This window comes from Corvus brachyrhynchos, unplaced genomic scaffold (genome assembly GCF_000691975.1).
Source record: "Corvus brachyrhynchos isolate BGI_N302 unplaced genomic scaffold, ASM69197v1 scaffold34, whole genome shotgun sequence".
Taxonomy (NCBI): domain Eukaryota; kingdom Metazoa; phylum Chordata; class Aves; order Passeriformes; family Corvidae; genus Corvus; species Corvus brachyrhynchos.
This window is the reverse complement of record NW_008238126.1, coordinates 2,848,390-2,863,227: the sequence shown is the minus strand read 5'-3', so window position 1 is coordinate 2,863,227 and position 14,838 is coordinate 2,848,390.

Genomic DNA, 14,838 nt, shown 5'->3' with positions numbered 1-14,838 from the left:
TGCTGATTTTTAAAAAGGAAAACCATGTTCAGCTGAAAGCACTGAGGTAACATCTGTACTTGCTGCACACACATTTGATTGATTTGCTACAGGGTAATTGAACTTTGAGTTTTGCCAGAAACTTGAAGTACACTTTTCTTCTGCAGGGGCATCTCGGTAATTGTATTTTTCATTTGACAGTGAGTTATTGAATGCTAAATAACAAGTCAGTGTAAGAAAGGTCTTGCTTATGCTCTCTTGACCATATCCATCTATAGATACACAGATATAGATATCTCCAGCACATATATTATACAGCATATTATACAGGACTTACTTACCATTTAGATCTCTGCAACAATGTTTGCTGTAATATTAGACCTGTGTCCTCTTTGCCTGTCCTGTCTCTGTGTATCCTGCAATAAAGACACACTGACTGCTGTGCTGTTTTCCACTTGAAAGCGTTGTACAGAACTGTGTGGCTCCCAGGGTTAGCTGAGGAACTTAAAGCAAGAAGGAAACAAGTATTTAAAAAATCCATTTTGATACTACCAGCAATGAAATTTCTGCTGGTGAAATTATCTGTACCAGACTGTCTCCCTGGCCTTTCCTGTGGTGTGGGATGTGTTTTCCCACACAACAGACCCTGGATCAATTCCATGGGTCAGAGGCTCCCAGTTTGATTTTTCTTTATTTTCTCACTCAGCTCTTGCTGCTGGCAGTGGTGCAGCAGCCGCTCTTGGCTGTGCACAGGGACTTGAGTTGTTTGTTTGGTGACACACATCTGTACATAGGTGGCTCTGGGACCCAGGCTTCCCTGCTTCCCTCCCCTGACCTTGCTGGTCTGCTCACACCCAGGCCGGGCAGTATTTCTGTGCTGGACAAAGAGCCGAGGGGATGAACGCAGCAATGGGGACCAGAGGCAGGTGTCAGCCTGCTGTGCCACAGGGAGAGACACAGTCTGTTATCACCTGTGGCCTTTTCACTGCCAGTCTGAATGCAGCCACCTCATGTGGGTTGTTTCCAAGATTAAAACCACTGCAGGCAGCGTTTCTTGCCAAGACTTACTGTGAAAAAATGGTACTGTCAAAGAAAAGCAAGGGTGGTGTGACCAGCTCAAACGTTTTCCCCAGCTAGTACCCCTAAACTTTCTTAGCACAAGTAATTTATTTCCATTTACTACTCGAATTATTATTTTTATTTTTACTTTTGTTGTGTCTACTTTTCTGTTTGTGGTTCCATTCTAACCATAGGTTTTTCCTTACAGATGGGTGAAGGTAAGATATACCTTGTATATATTATACTGTAATCATGAAGAGCTACATGTTTCATTTTTTTTCATTTTTCTGTTTCTGGATGGGTTGGGTTTTTTTCTTAGCTTGCTGGTTTTTGCATTTTGTTTAATAAAAGTGCTTGAATACCTCCTTTTTCTGTTCCCCCTAAAATCTTTTGCATGCTCATTTTTTAAAGTGCATAACAGCTGGTATTTTTATTGTGCAGCTTCTCTAGAAGAAATGTATCTTTGAAAATAATTTCTAATGCTATTTTCTCTTCAATGATTTTTTTCAGCCTTATGAAGTGCTACTTGTAGCTTAGTTTCCCTTTTCTTGCCTAATTGTGCTTCCACCCATTACCTTCCAGCCTTTCCACACAGGCAGCTTGACTCCATGAAAACACTACCTCTCTCCTCCACTGGCAGGAATGTTTAAAAAAGGGAGTTTCTGTTCTGCACATTGCTTTCAGATTTCAATTTTTACTGTTCTGCATAACCCAGCATTGACTTCCTGAAAATTGTTCACAAAATCCTGCTCCCAGTGCCAGGCTGTCAGCAAACCCACAGCCCCTGAGGAAGGCTGGCTCTCACTCTGACCTTCACCCACAGCCCTGGAGCAAGGATTTGAACTTGTGTTTCCTCCATTGCAGGGCATTAGGCAGCTCTGAACATTAGACTAAGCTTGCAGTCTCTATCTTTCTCAAGCTTCAAAATCCTTTGAAATCCTCTATAGTATATGCAGATCTCTGGGTATAGTGAATTTAAACTACTTAACATAGATTTAATTTACTTACTAACTTCTTATGGATTGTTGGAAAGCAGAGCAGTATATTTCTGTTAAAGGATACCATAGGGTGTGGGTTTGAGCTGCTCTCTTGATTTTTTATATGCTGGTGACACCAACCTTGGTATGACACTTTATAGATCACAAATTTCATCTGGAACCTGAGAAGTCTTTACCAGTATAGGTTTTGTTGCTTGTTTTTGTCAAAACTGGCATGGTCCCATCAGCAATTTTAGCTTCACTGAGTTACTCTTCAGTATAGAAGTGTTTATTAAAAAAAATTCCTGAGTAGCAGCAGTTGATGGTTTTATGATTGACTACGGTGATGTCTCCTAGCAACACGACTGAAAAAAGATCATCCCACGTTGCTCACTTGTCCAGACATTTCCAGATTGCTGTGTTTATCTTGATGAGGCTGACTAAGCCATCTCACTTCACCAGTACTTACTCCCTGCACCACATTTCTGCCCATTTTGTGTTGAAAAGGGTTCTCCAAAGTGACACCAAAGGTGTAAGGCCTGTTCCCAAAGTCCTGCTTTGGGATGTGCAAAATGCCCTCCCAGGCGCTGAGTGGTCCTACCCCACATCCCCAAAGCATTAACTTCCCTTGACCTGCCCTTTCCCAGCAGCTCTTGGGTGCCAGGGCTTGCAAAGGATGGAGACTTGTGGAGTTCATTTTGTTGTCTGACACAGGATTTCAGAGCGAGGTACAGCCTGTGGACCTTTCATCTGGCACCTCCTCTGTGCTGGTGACGATGACAAATGAGTGCCTTGCTCATAGTCAACATCATTTCAATTAATCTTTCTTTTAAAGAGATTGCTTTTGTTAGTGAACAAATGCTCCTCTTCCACGAGATGTCACAGGTGAGATTCTTCAAGAGACTACCGTGCAGTCTCCCACCTCCTCATGGCACTTCCCTCTGGTTTCCCAGATCCTTCTCAGACCAGGAGAACACTGTGTGTCCCCACCACAGCTGCTGTCTGAGGCTGGTTAGCACTCAGATGTGATGGAGGCATTGCTGGATGAGAGATGGCAGAGATGCTGCCTTTCCCCACTCCTGGAGGTGTCCAGCACTGATGGAGATGTGGTGGTGGAGCTCAGGCTGCTATGGTGTGTGCCTGTGACAGCAGCTACTCTGCCTGGCTGCCAGCTGCATTTGACCATGCAGTAATTAATGCCTCTGAGGAGCAGGCATTGTCCCTGTTTTCAGCCCTTTTTAGCTTCAGGACCAGCCCGTGGTAACGTGCTCCATGTGCCCAAAGCTGCTGTGGGAAGAACTGCTCACTCCACGTGAGACACCACAGGGCTGGGAGAGCTGTGCCAGCTCCCCGTGGCCTGAGGTAGCTGTTCTGCTTTACAAACCCCTAAGCTGCCATGGAGCTCTTACTGGGGACATACCTGCTCTCTGTGTGCCATATCCCAGCAGCACCTTAGCTGGATTTGTGCTGCAAAGGAGGCCAGCTGAGCATCAGAAGTTTTCCAGGTCCTGCCCCTGTCTCTCTTACTCACGTGGCCTTGATTTTAATTTCTTTGGGGCAAGTTCTAAAAGCTGTGTGTTTTTTACATGGCTTTGAAGGCAGTTTAAAGAAATCCTGTGAAGGTACCTTGGGAATGTTCCTGCCATTACTGTCCAGTGCCTGATACAAATTGTGTTCTTCACTTTGTTATTTAAACTGCTGGCAGGTAAGTTAATTAATTTTAATAGAATGCTACAGGGTGAGTTTTGCAACTCTAATTATTATCTTACTATTCTGAATGTTAAATATTTAACATTCAGAAATGTTAAAAGGTCTCTTTTAATGCCGAATCTAAAAAAAGTGGTGCAATTAAATGATAGTCTAGTCTTTTTCCAAAGAAACACAAAAAAAAAAGAAAAAGAAAACGAAGAAAAGGAAGAGGCCAGTTTAATTGAAGTAATTACTTTTGTAGTAGTTGTTTAAAAGTCCTCTAAAACCTTTTGTTTTGTTCATGCACACGTGTCTCTGATACATTTATAGGTTTATATGGTTTTGGATCCAGTTAGCATGTGCTTCTCTGTTTTCCTTGGCCTGCCTTCTTGCTGTGGTTGGTATCAAGATACACAGCAAATCCATAGCAGGGAGATCAAAATGGAGATATTGAACCAGTCACACAGAACCAGCCACCCTCCAGAGCCACCCTCCAGAGATACAGGTCTGTTAAACTGGATCGGCCAGTGCAGGCACTGGTGGAATCTGTGTGAAAGAGTCACCTTCCAGAGAGGGTTAATCAGAGGCTGCTTGGTGTGGAGGAAGGTGTGCAGGAGTGCTGGGGTTATCCCAGCAACCTTGCAGTGACTGTCTCACCTGATAGGTGTTTTCATTCCTTAGGATCTTTCTAAGCCACCTCTCTGCTCCCTTGGCGGTGTGAATAAGGTTGTCTCCACAGGGCAGGCAGATAAAGTGTCCCCTAGAGCCAAGAGATTTGCAATATTTTTCTTGTCATTTCCCTTTTAAGCCTCTGTCAGTAACAATTGAGTTTGGCCTGCTGTATTCACCTTAAGAAATCCAGGGAGTGGATTTCTGTGAATGTTTCTGTGTTCATGTATCAACCCCACTCTCCCTGGGTGTGAGAATCCCTCCGAGGTGAGAGTATCAAGTTCCTGTAGCTGCCTCTGGCCGCAAACCATTACATGTTGAACAGTTGACTCCTGCTGTGCTTGAAAAGCACCAATAAAGGACTGTAAAGAGTTAAATCCTACTGTATTTCAGTTTTTTTACCTTTAGTCATGTTCCTCTTGAACCAAACACTCTTCAGAACACCTCTTCACAGATTAGGCTCTCTTTTTTTATTCTCGCCTGTGCCAAGGTAAATTTATAACAGAGGTTTTCTTTCACTTGTGTATAACATTGAGAAAGATTCTTTCAGTCAGTGGTTTGACCAACCTTACAGACAGCAGAATTGAGCAATTTTGTCTAATCTCATCATGTTGAAAAAGATGTACTAAAAAACTATGAGATTAAAAATGCAGTGGTTGTGCACAAGTCCATTCTCATTACATTTTTCCAAGTAAACATTTCAAGCTTTTATCTGTTGTTGAGCATTGTTTCTATACCTAACAAACCTGTATGAGACAAATAATGAAATATTGATTTGCCAACTTGAAACTTTTTCAGCTGCCATTTTATTCAGTGCATCCGTTGCAGCACAGCAGAATGGAGGTTTTATTGTGGGCTGAGCAAACCCATTGGTTTGAGCATGACACGGTGAAATTGTAACGCAGCAATAAAATTGCAGGGCACATTTATGCCATCTGTTTCATAGTGGAAAACCAGAACATTTTAGTGATGGCCTCAAACAATAAATCTGGACTTAGAAAAGAAAAATAATTGGCGCTTGTAATGTTCAGCACAGCCTATGATGTTGCACGGCCTACTTCCCCCCACTGTTGCTCAGCTGCAAAGTTCCCCCAGGTTCTTCTTGGTTTAGGCATCCTTAGCTGTTATAGTCTGCTGGGTTAAGGCTCAGAAAAACATCTCTTAAGTCATAGAACACTGACTCAAGAGATGTTTGCCTCCTCCTATCTCATCTATCGCTTTTATCAGCTTTCCATTTTTGGAGTGGGCAGGCATGAAAGGGGTCAGGTTGCATTGCTCCACCATCAATCAGTGATAGCAAACAAAGTTAAAAGGTCACAATCGATGGGCAAGAGGCAAACATGAAAGAGGTTTATTCAATCTTTCATCAAAACAGCATAAAATCTAAGACATGAGCCCTGTGTTATCAGAAAAAGAGGGAATTAGATTATTGTAATAAACGTAGAATGTGCAGAAAAGGTTTTTTCCCTGGAAAATCAGTGATGTAAGATAAGAGGGTTCTCTTATTCTGTTCTCTCATCAAACATTTGATATTGTGATCCTTGTATTTTTAAGTAACCTGTGACCTGAAAGAATGGTCCTAAAAACAATGTCCTTGTAGCTGTGGAAATCTGTAGATACTGAATGCTATTAAGATGTGTAATGATTCTTGTTATTAATTATATTTGTTGCAAAGTTCTAAATGTTATGGTTTCTCTACCTAATAAGAAATAAAAAAAATGTCTTTCTTCACCTTCAAACTGAAAGTAGGTTTAGATTAGATATTAGGAAGAAATTCTTTACCATGAGGGTGTTGAGGCCCTGGTACAGGTTGCCCAGAGAAGCTGTGGATGCCCCATCCTTGGAAGTGCTCAAGGCCAGGCTGGACGGAGCTCTGAGCAACCTGGTCTTGTGAAAGGTGTCACTGCCCATGGCATGGGGGTTGGAACTAGAGACCTTTGAGGTCTCTTCCAAACCATTCTGTGATTAAATTCTATGATTCTTTGATGGATGGGATCTCTTGCAGGGAGTTTCTCTGCAGTTTCTTATGTTTTCTACGCCCTCTTTCCCAATCCTCTCTGATGTACCTGGATGACCTTCTGCAATGGTATCTGTCCAAAGTCTGCATTGTCTCTTATGGAAGAGGAAAGGAGAAGACAAAAGATGTCAGGGCTGTTGAAGCCACTACTTTCTGGTCCAGCTACAGCACTGTGATGCCCCCCACTGTGACACTCCCAGTGTCAAAACCCCTCACTGGCATGTCCTGCTGTGTTCAGCTATGCCATCCCCAGTTCCCAGTCCTGGTTTCTTACCTGCCAAAACATGGCACTTTCCTACAGCCTCCCCCACAAAACGCTGCTTCTCAGGGTGAGACCTTCAGAGCTGATTGCCTTGAGTCTAGCACCACCTTCTGTGAAGGAGGTTTGCATCCTCGCCCAGCTGCCTCAAGTAGGCACCTGGTTACCTGCCTGGCACAAATCAATGCCTGTCAGATAATAAATGAGAAGGATGGAAGCAACTGTGTTTGTTTGTGTTTTAAGCCACAGAAGGAACAGGTTGTTTTTTTTTTTATAGTGTTTGCCAGTTTTAAGATGAGAGCTTGAAAAATGTCATTAAGATGAGGAATGGTAACAAGGTGATAAAGAAACAATCTTCTCGCTTTAATGACTTGAGCTAAAAGCTAAATGACTGTAGCAGCTCAGATTGTAAAAGCAGTGGGAAATTTAATGAACAGTGACCCCACAAGAAAGTCAATCTGTCTGTTAATGTTTAGTTTTGTCATTTCTTCTGAAAAGTAATAAACGTCTATTATATAATCTATTGGTTACAGAACCTGGGGTCATGCTCCCATGGAGCTTAACTCTGCCAATCTGTCTCAGCTGAAATTACTGACCTTCCCCATGAAATAGGTAAACATCCCAAGCAGGAAATAGCTGTGCAGGTACTTGAGGAAATAGCTTTGGTTGTGGGAAAAGAAAATTGCCATGAACTCGACTGCAAAAGCTCTAAATGGATTGTGAATTCCCTTAATGATAAGCTGATTCATCCAGTTAAATTATGTAAAATATAATGAATGAAACTGTGATTAGTCAGTAATGGCTGATGCCCCAGTTCTGTAACATGTCATTCATCTGGATGGTGTGGAATATTCACTGCAAATCTTGTAGCAAAGGCAGTAATCAAATAAGAGATAAAAATATGAACCTCTTTGCTTATGTTTAGCTACTGAGAACACGTATTTACTTAACCAGATGGTGGGAAGAGGCATCTTGAAAGTTGGGTGATTTAGAGAAGTGTATTTTAACTGCAGGCTAAAAGCTGGAAAGCTGCAAACTTGGATAGCACCATCCACACAGGTTGCTTCTGTGAGCACAGGCCTGGAAGAGGCTGGAGCCCTCTGCTTCTGCCCCCTGCCACAAGGCAGAACCAGCCCTGTCCTATAAAGTTCTTCATTTGGGCTAAACTTTCAGGTTGGCTTTTTTCTAGTCTTATCTACTTCTTAAATCAGAAACTGATCCTGTTTGTTTGTGCTTTATGACCAGCATGTTTGAGTGGCTTTGCACAGCAGCTTGTGCTGTGAGAATGAGACTGTGCATGGGTGGGAGGTCACTTTGGAAGTGGCTGAGCTGACAAAACTCTTCAGGCTTTGCCTCTCTTCTTTTTTTTCAGCAGTTAAACAGTGGCAATTATCCAAAATCCAATCTCTGCACATGCACATCCATCACAGTGCTCAAATTTAACTGGAGATTTGTGAATTGTTTACAAACTGCATGTCGCACTAAGTGTGTATTTTCTTCTTTATGATGCTTTAATAAAAATTGTGTAGCCCTACTGACACGTATTTACATGTGTCTTACAGGTAACATTTCCTGTAAGTGCACTCAAGTTTATTTTTGCTTAAAAGTCTATTGCAATTTGCTGTCAAATATTTAACACAAGTAAATAATCACATTTAAAAAGTCACAGAACTTTTTATAATTTTCATCATTTTTTTTCCTCTTTTCTCTTTTTTGTTGGTAGCTGGCAGTTGGTTTTGAGGGCTGGAAAAACTGCTTTCCCCAGTGGTAACGTCCCTTTCCATTAAACAAATCTTGTTGATGTAAAGGAAATTTTCCATCCAGTAGTTCGTTAGTGCTGAAGTACACTGAAAAGTTGGTGCAAATTTGTCTGGAGGCCATTATTTTCATGAAAAGGAAATGAACCTATAAATGGTCATATTGGTCTTCCACCAGTTCTGGCACTGCAGCAGCCCTGGGGCAGAACCAGGATGGGAATGGTGACCAGGGACCACTGCAGACCTGAGGATGGCCATGCTTGGCTGCTGCTATAGGGCAGCTCTGTGGCTGAGCCAGGGACCCAGCAGGTGAAGTTGGGACAGCAGAGTCGGCCCCCAGACCAGGACAGAAGCCCCCAGTCCTCTTCCTCACTGGCTTTTCCTACTGGAGCCAGCCCTGGGCAGGGGCTGCAGAGCCCCAGGCACCCTGGCCCTGGCTGGGCAATGGTTTGGTCCCCATAACCAGCAGGATCCTCCTTTTGGTGCTGCTTGTTGCCTTCTGCCACCTCCACAGCAGTGTGACAGGGCAGACAGGAGGATGGCAGCCTCCCAGCCGGGCCCCGGTGTGCCCTTTGTCCCTTTGGCATGCCTGATGTATGACTATTTCCACTCATACTTTAATCTGCCTCACATTCTCATCAGAAATATTTTCTCTCTCCTGGCAGCACTGAGTGTGTTCCATGTGTGCAGCCAGCAGCAGCTGCTCAGCGCCCTCCACACTGGGCTATGCCCAGCCTTGGCTGCACTGCTTCACCTCACTTTTTTTCTGAGCACAGCTTGCTGGTGCCTTTCCCAAAGTAATTTTGGAAACTACAGACTCATTAAAGAACCCTTCCAAATACACCTTGTGTGTTGTAACCACTAGATTTTGCTTAGCAGGCTGTAGCTCCCTGAGAGCGCCTCGGCAGTCACCCAGGGCAATGCAACCCAGTCGCACCCCGCAGTCCATTTCGGACACCCCTGCGATCTTGATCTGGTCAGCTGTCAGCGTTATCAGTGATGATGAAGGAAGTGAGAAGGGTCTCTCATGAGGGTTGAGATGGCTTTAATTACACCCTGTCCCTTCGATCTCCAGGGGCAGAGAGACCTCGTGATCCGGGCACAGGGGGTTTTGTCAGGGGCTCAGGGGCGGTGCATGGGCGGGGTTGGGGTACAGGAACCAACAGGGAGAGTCCAAGGGAGTGGCCACGGCTAGGGCAGGCGGGAGCAGGAAGGGGAACGTGGCATCACGAAAGCAGTGAGTTAACAGGCTACCGCTCTTGTGGGGAAAGATACCAGATCAGTCTCCTTTGTGAGAGTACAGTGTCTCTCCAGTCAGCAGAAAAGTCATGGGCAGAGATGCAGAGGTAACAGTGCTCGCTGACCACCCATGGTGTCCAAAAGGAAGGCAAAACAAGACAGAGAGTAAATTAATTTTTAATTTTTCGTGATGGCAGCACAGCCACTTCTCACAGCAGGGCACAGAATCATTAGGGACTGACCTGTCCTCATTGATACAGAAGTTCTTCATCCAGGCAATTTTCTGACTACAGTTTTTTCCAATCTTGTAAGGCTCACTCTCCTTCTCACCCCAGCACTGCTGCAATCCCTGTGGCATAAATGACTCTGCTTTCCACCATCCTCACTCCTGACCTGGGAGGGTGGCAGCTCATCCTCACGGGTAATGACGGCCTCATGCATGTTCCTAAAGCGGGCTGTGCAGGGACACGTGCACCAGCCACAATTTCACAAACGGTGACTAATCAAGCTACTTAATTCCTCCATTCCACAGAGCTGCCCAACTGTTTATAGCAATTAAATAGCAAGAGATGTGGGAGAAGCACACAATAATGTCTATGCCATGCGAAAAATGTTGACCCTTTTGTGGCCGTGGGCCTGGCAGAACCTGCAGCCCAGTTTCTGCTCATGCTGGCACAGCTGGCTGCAGGCTGACACTAGAAGAGCCAGTGCTGCCAGGCCTCCCTGCATCCCAGCTTTCCTGTCCTCATCATCTGCAAACAGCCCAGTCACAGCCAGCAAGGTCCTTTATCTCACCTTACTTATTCACTCATTTTAAGCAGTTGCTTGTAAGAATGTGTTTCCTCCTTCCCACAGCGTTCCTCACAGCATTGCTGATGTGGTTCTTCTCTCATTTACCTGCCAAGATCTGTTTAATGACTCTGCATTCTCCTTTCTAATGGCTGGTGACACTGCAAATCACTACCAAAGCCTGCAGCTGGCCAGTAACTTGTGTGTAATGCAAAGCAAAGAGAAATCACTTGTACAATTGAATCACTCAGAACCAAGTATTTCAGCTGCATCTGATAAGACAGCTGCAAAATATGCACAGTCTTTTGGAATATAAGAGAGAACATGAAATCTGTGGAAAAAATGCATTTCTGGTTGGCGTTATCAACAGTGTTTAGCAATAGTAAGCAATTTCCAGTCAAGTGGAAGATAAACCTTTTATAGACCACAGTGATTTGCTGTCAGTGGCACTTTCAAAAAGCTCATTTGGATCAACCAGGTTAGGAGGTGACACAGACATTTGTCAGCCAAACAAAAGAGATTACAGACCCGAGGGTGAGACAAAAAATTTAATTGCATAAAGGTCAGTGAAAGCAACACGAAAACCTATAGAATTGTACTCAAACTGTTAGTCCTATTAAAACAGCTGATAAATAGGCTACTTCCTGAGGATGAGTTGTAGCACTGAGCCTCCAGTTTAATTGTCTGATAGTGTCCAGGATATGGAAAAAAAAAAATGGGGTTTTTTTGGTGTTTAGGTGTCCTAGATTGGATAGCAACAGAGGGCCATATTAACTTCTGTGAGATGAAATTTAATGCAGACTGATTATATTTTAATGCTATAAGCAACACTTTAAAAGAGTAAGTGCTCTTTCTATAAATAGCACGCATACATTGTAGCATGGAATTCCTGGCTGCAGAGCCCGATCCTTTCCTGTGAGGGAGGCAGTGGGATGGATGTTGCTGTATTGCCCTCTTGTGGGACGAGCCTGCAAACAGCAGCTGAACGAGCCGGAGCTGCCACTCGGCGTCACTCACGGGTTCCCGGCGGCCTGAGCTGACAGCCAAGGGGTGCCCTGCCTGGAGGGAGAGTGTTCAGAGATCTGCACGTGCTAAATATTTACTCAGATAAGTCCATTTCCCCCTAAATCTTCTGTTCCTGCATTTCTGTAGGACACAGCTCCGAGGCTGTGTCCCTGAAAGAATTGCAAAGATTGTCCCGTAACACCAAAATAAGCAGCACAAATGCGGTACCACTCCTATCCCAATTCCCTTTCTGCAGGACTTGATGTCCCAAACAAGAATGAAAGAGCAGGAGGACGAACAGCACTATTTGGTGGCACAGAGTGCAGATGAAGCGCGTGCCAGAAGTGAAGGGAGCGTACCAGGGATGGAAGTCTATGCACAGTTCCATTTTACTGCACTGGGAATGATGCCATCTATCACACAGAGTGCTGCAATTGCCTCCCACAATGCTGGATCTCATCTCTATTCTGTCCTGCTCTTCTGGGAATTTTAAAGAAGCGTTTTCCTGTCTAGCCAAAGTACTTTTGTCACCCGCACTGAGTTGTCTGAGTACTTCATAGTCTCTGAAATATTTATCCTCTCACTTTTCTTGTCAGGTAAGAAAATTCTCCATTTTGCAGATGACAAAGTGAGGCACATGGATTAATCCTCAGTTCCAAAAAGAGATTTATGTATGCAAAGTGGTGCTTAGGCAGAATTTAAGAGTCTATATCCAAAATGTACATTGTGAAAAGCCCTGTTCGAGGACTGGAGGTGCCTGGTGGCATGCAAGGAAGCTGTCAGGGAGTTCCCTTCTCTGCCTGAGGGAGAGGAAAAGTGACAGCGGTTCAACCCCTTGTTATGAGGCATTTATTTCCGTATTATGAAATAACATTTTCTAAAAACTGCATTCAGATAGGACTTCACATGCAGCCTGTGCTACTCGTAAACACCTTGGGGTGGAGGAGGAGGAGGAACAGCTTACAATGCTCCCAGCAGGGAAGGAATCAGGGTAAGATCTTGTCCTACCCTGCTGTGACAAGCTGAGGGAAATGCTGCCTCTCTTGTTTTATGCATCTAAATCCCCACAGAAAATCTCCCCTGAGAGCCTACTGCAGCACCAACAGGCACAACACCTGGCTGAGCTGAGCTGACCAGCTAGGCTTATGCTGAATTTGTGAGGCTGTTTGGGTCCTGACCTGCTGTTCAGAATTCATTTCACAAATCTGAACTATCCTGGAGCTCACTTAAGAAGACTTTATCACAAAACACGATTCCCTACTTCTGACTGATAATGGAGAGCCCTGCTGTGAAAAACATGAAACCTGCATCCTAGGCTCTTCTTATCCTGTGAAAGTTTGAGCCTCCCTGAGATTAGAAAAATGCTCTGACTGTCAGGTGCTGCATATTTGGGGTGGGAATGGTCCTCATTCCTCTGGGGCCACTGAGAAAGGCAGGACTGCAGCAGCAGCCGAGAGCAGCCATAACCCAGGGCTCAGTGGGCTCTGATTTTGGCAGCAGAACTCTGTCTCCCACTCTAGGGCATTCTCTGTTTTATAAGTGCTGTGTTTCAAGTTTCTAAGTAGCCTGAGGAACCACACAGTTCCCCTCCACACGCTAAGTCCCTAAAGCCAAGGCTACTGATTCAGTCCCCTGCAGGGACCTTTGCCTTCTCCTCTCACAAATTCACACTTCTGACTACAGAGCAGTCTGAGTTCAGTAAGAGGTGACAATCCCCTCTGTGTGAAATGCCCCATGAACTGGCAGCTTTTCCTATAATGCAGAGGCATTTCTTCAAATGACAGGAAAGGTGATGCTGGTTTGGGAATCAGCCTCCCGGGCACAACATTTTGTAATCCCTGATTATGGAAGACAACAGGCAAGACACTGCAGATACTGAATCCCTCTTTCTCCAGGGAAACATCAAAGACAAGTGTTTAGTTCCCTTGGTGTTTCTCATTGACCAGTTTAAAACTCTCCTGTGCTCAGCAGCTTGGCTTTTGGACACTCCCACCTGGAAGCCTGATTTTCTGTCTTCAGTGGAGAGTGACTGTCACCCCACCAAGTCACCCCTGCAGATGGCATGGCAGGGCAGGTGCTGAGCACAGCTCTGCCACAACTGCTTCTCTCAGTTCCTGCAGCCCATTGCTGGGTGCCTGCTAAAGTGCTCTCAGCTGCTGAAACCAAACAGCCACGGTGGACAGAGAGTTTTGTTTTCTTTCTTGCATTTGGGATAAATAGTGACCTTAGAAATAATTTCCCCTAAAAAATTCTGTCTAACAAAGGCTAGTCATTACTAACAGCACTTAAATTTAGGCAGCTAATTTAGACATCTAAACTGGGAGACTGTCCTACCTAATTTCCTTTGTCTGGTGTGTGGAGAAAGAAAAACTCACACAGAAACTTTTCAAAGTTGGAACTAGAAGTCAGGGGCTGTTTTAAAGTCAGTGTTGAGTTACATTAAAATGCAGTGGAACATCTGGATTTTCTGATTTGTCCTCCAAAGGACTATCTCCTCTGCAGTGGTAGGAATAGGCATATACAAGACTAGGCACCTCCTTCCATTAAGTATTGTATCAGTCTCCTAAATGTGACCTGTGAAGAGGAATAGCATTAGCACTTTTCTATTTGATAAGGCAACTCCGCAGGAAGGGAAAATGTTACATTAGAAAACAGATACTGATTTTACGTAGACTGCAGGTATCTTCTGTGGAATCTTCATGCAGCAAATCACTTGTAAGTTGATTCAAAGCCCACAAAAACAAGATCAGTTCTTACTACCTACATGTCTTCCTATGTGCACATCTTACTATGTACATGTCTTTAAGGAGATGTTTAAGGACATCTCTATTCAGCAAAGCAGACTAACGTGCATTTAAATCCCACTGAAGGCCAATATTCCCCCATAAGCTCATTATTGAACTGCGATTTTGAAACACATCATCACCTCTGTTTGAAATCTTTCCTCACTTTGGAACTCTACTGTTTCAGCAAGAAAAGCCATATGGAACTAATCTTGCACATTTTGTCTAGCAGATAGGCATTATAGCAGATTGTGTTTCCCTTCAAGTGCTTGTCCATATGAGCATGCAGACTGTGGTGTGCATATAGCTGAACATGCAAGACAAGATTTTTAGCCCTAACAACATCCATACTGATGTACCTCCTGCTTAGCTGCGTAATTATGAAATGAGCACACTCATCACTGCCTATCTGCCAGTCAAATGAAGCTTTTCTTTCTTCTTTTCATTTTCCTTTTCCTGACCTCACAAAGACCCTACTATTTTTTAGCTTGTTTTCTCCTTATTTTCTTTCATTTAACAATTGGTCTTTCCCCCTTGTCTGCGGGCTCCTCACTCAGAAACATAGAGTTCAGATTACAGGAGAGAGATTTCTCTTTCTGGCAGATATTCCATACAC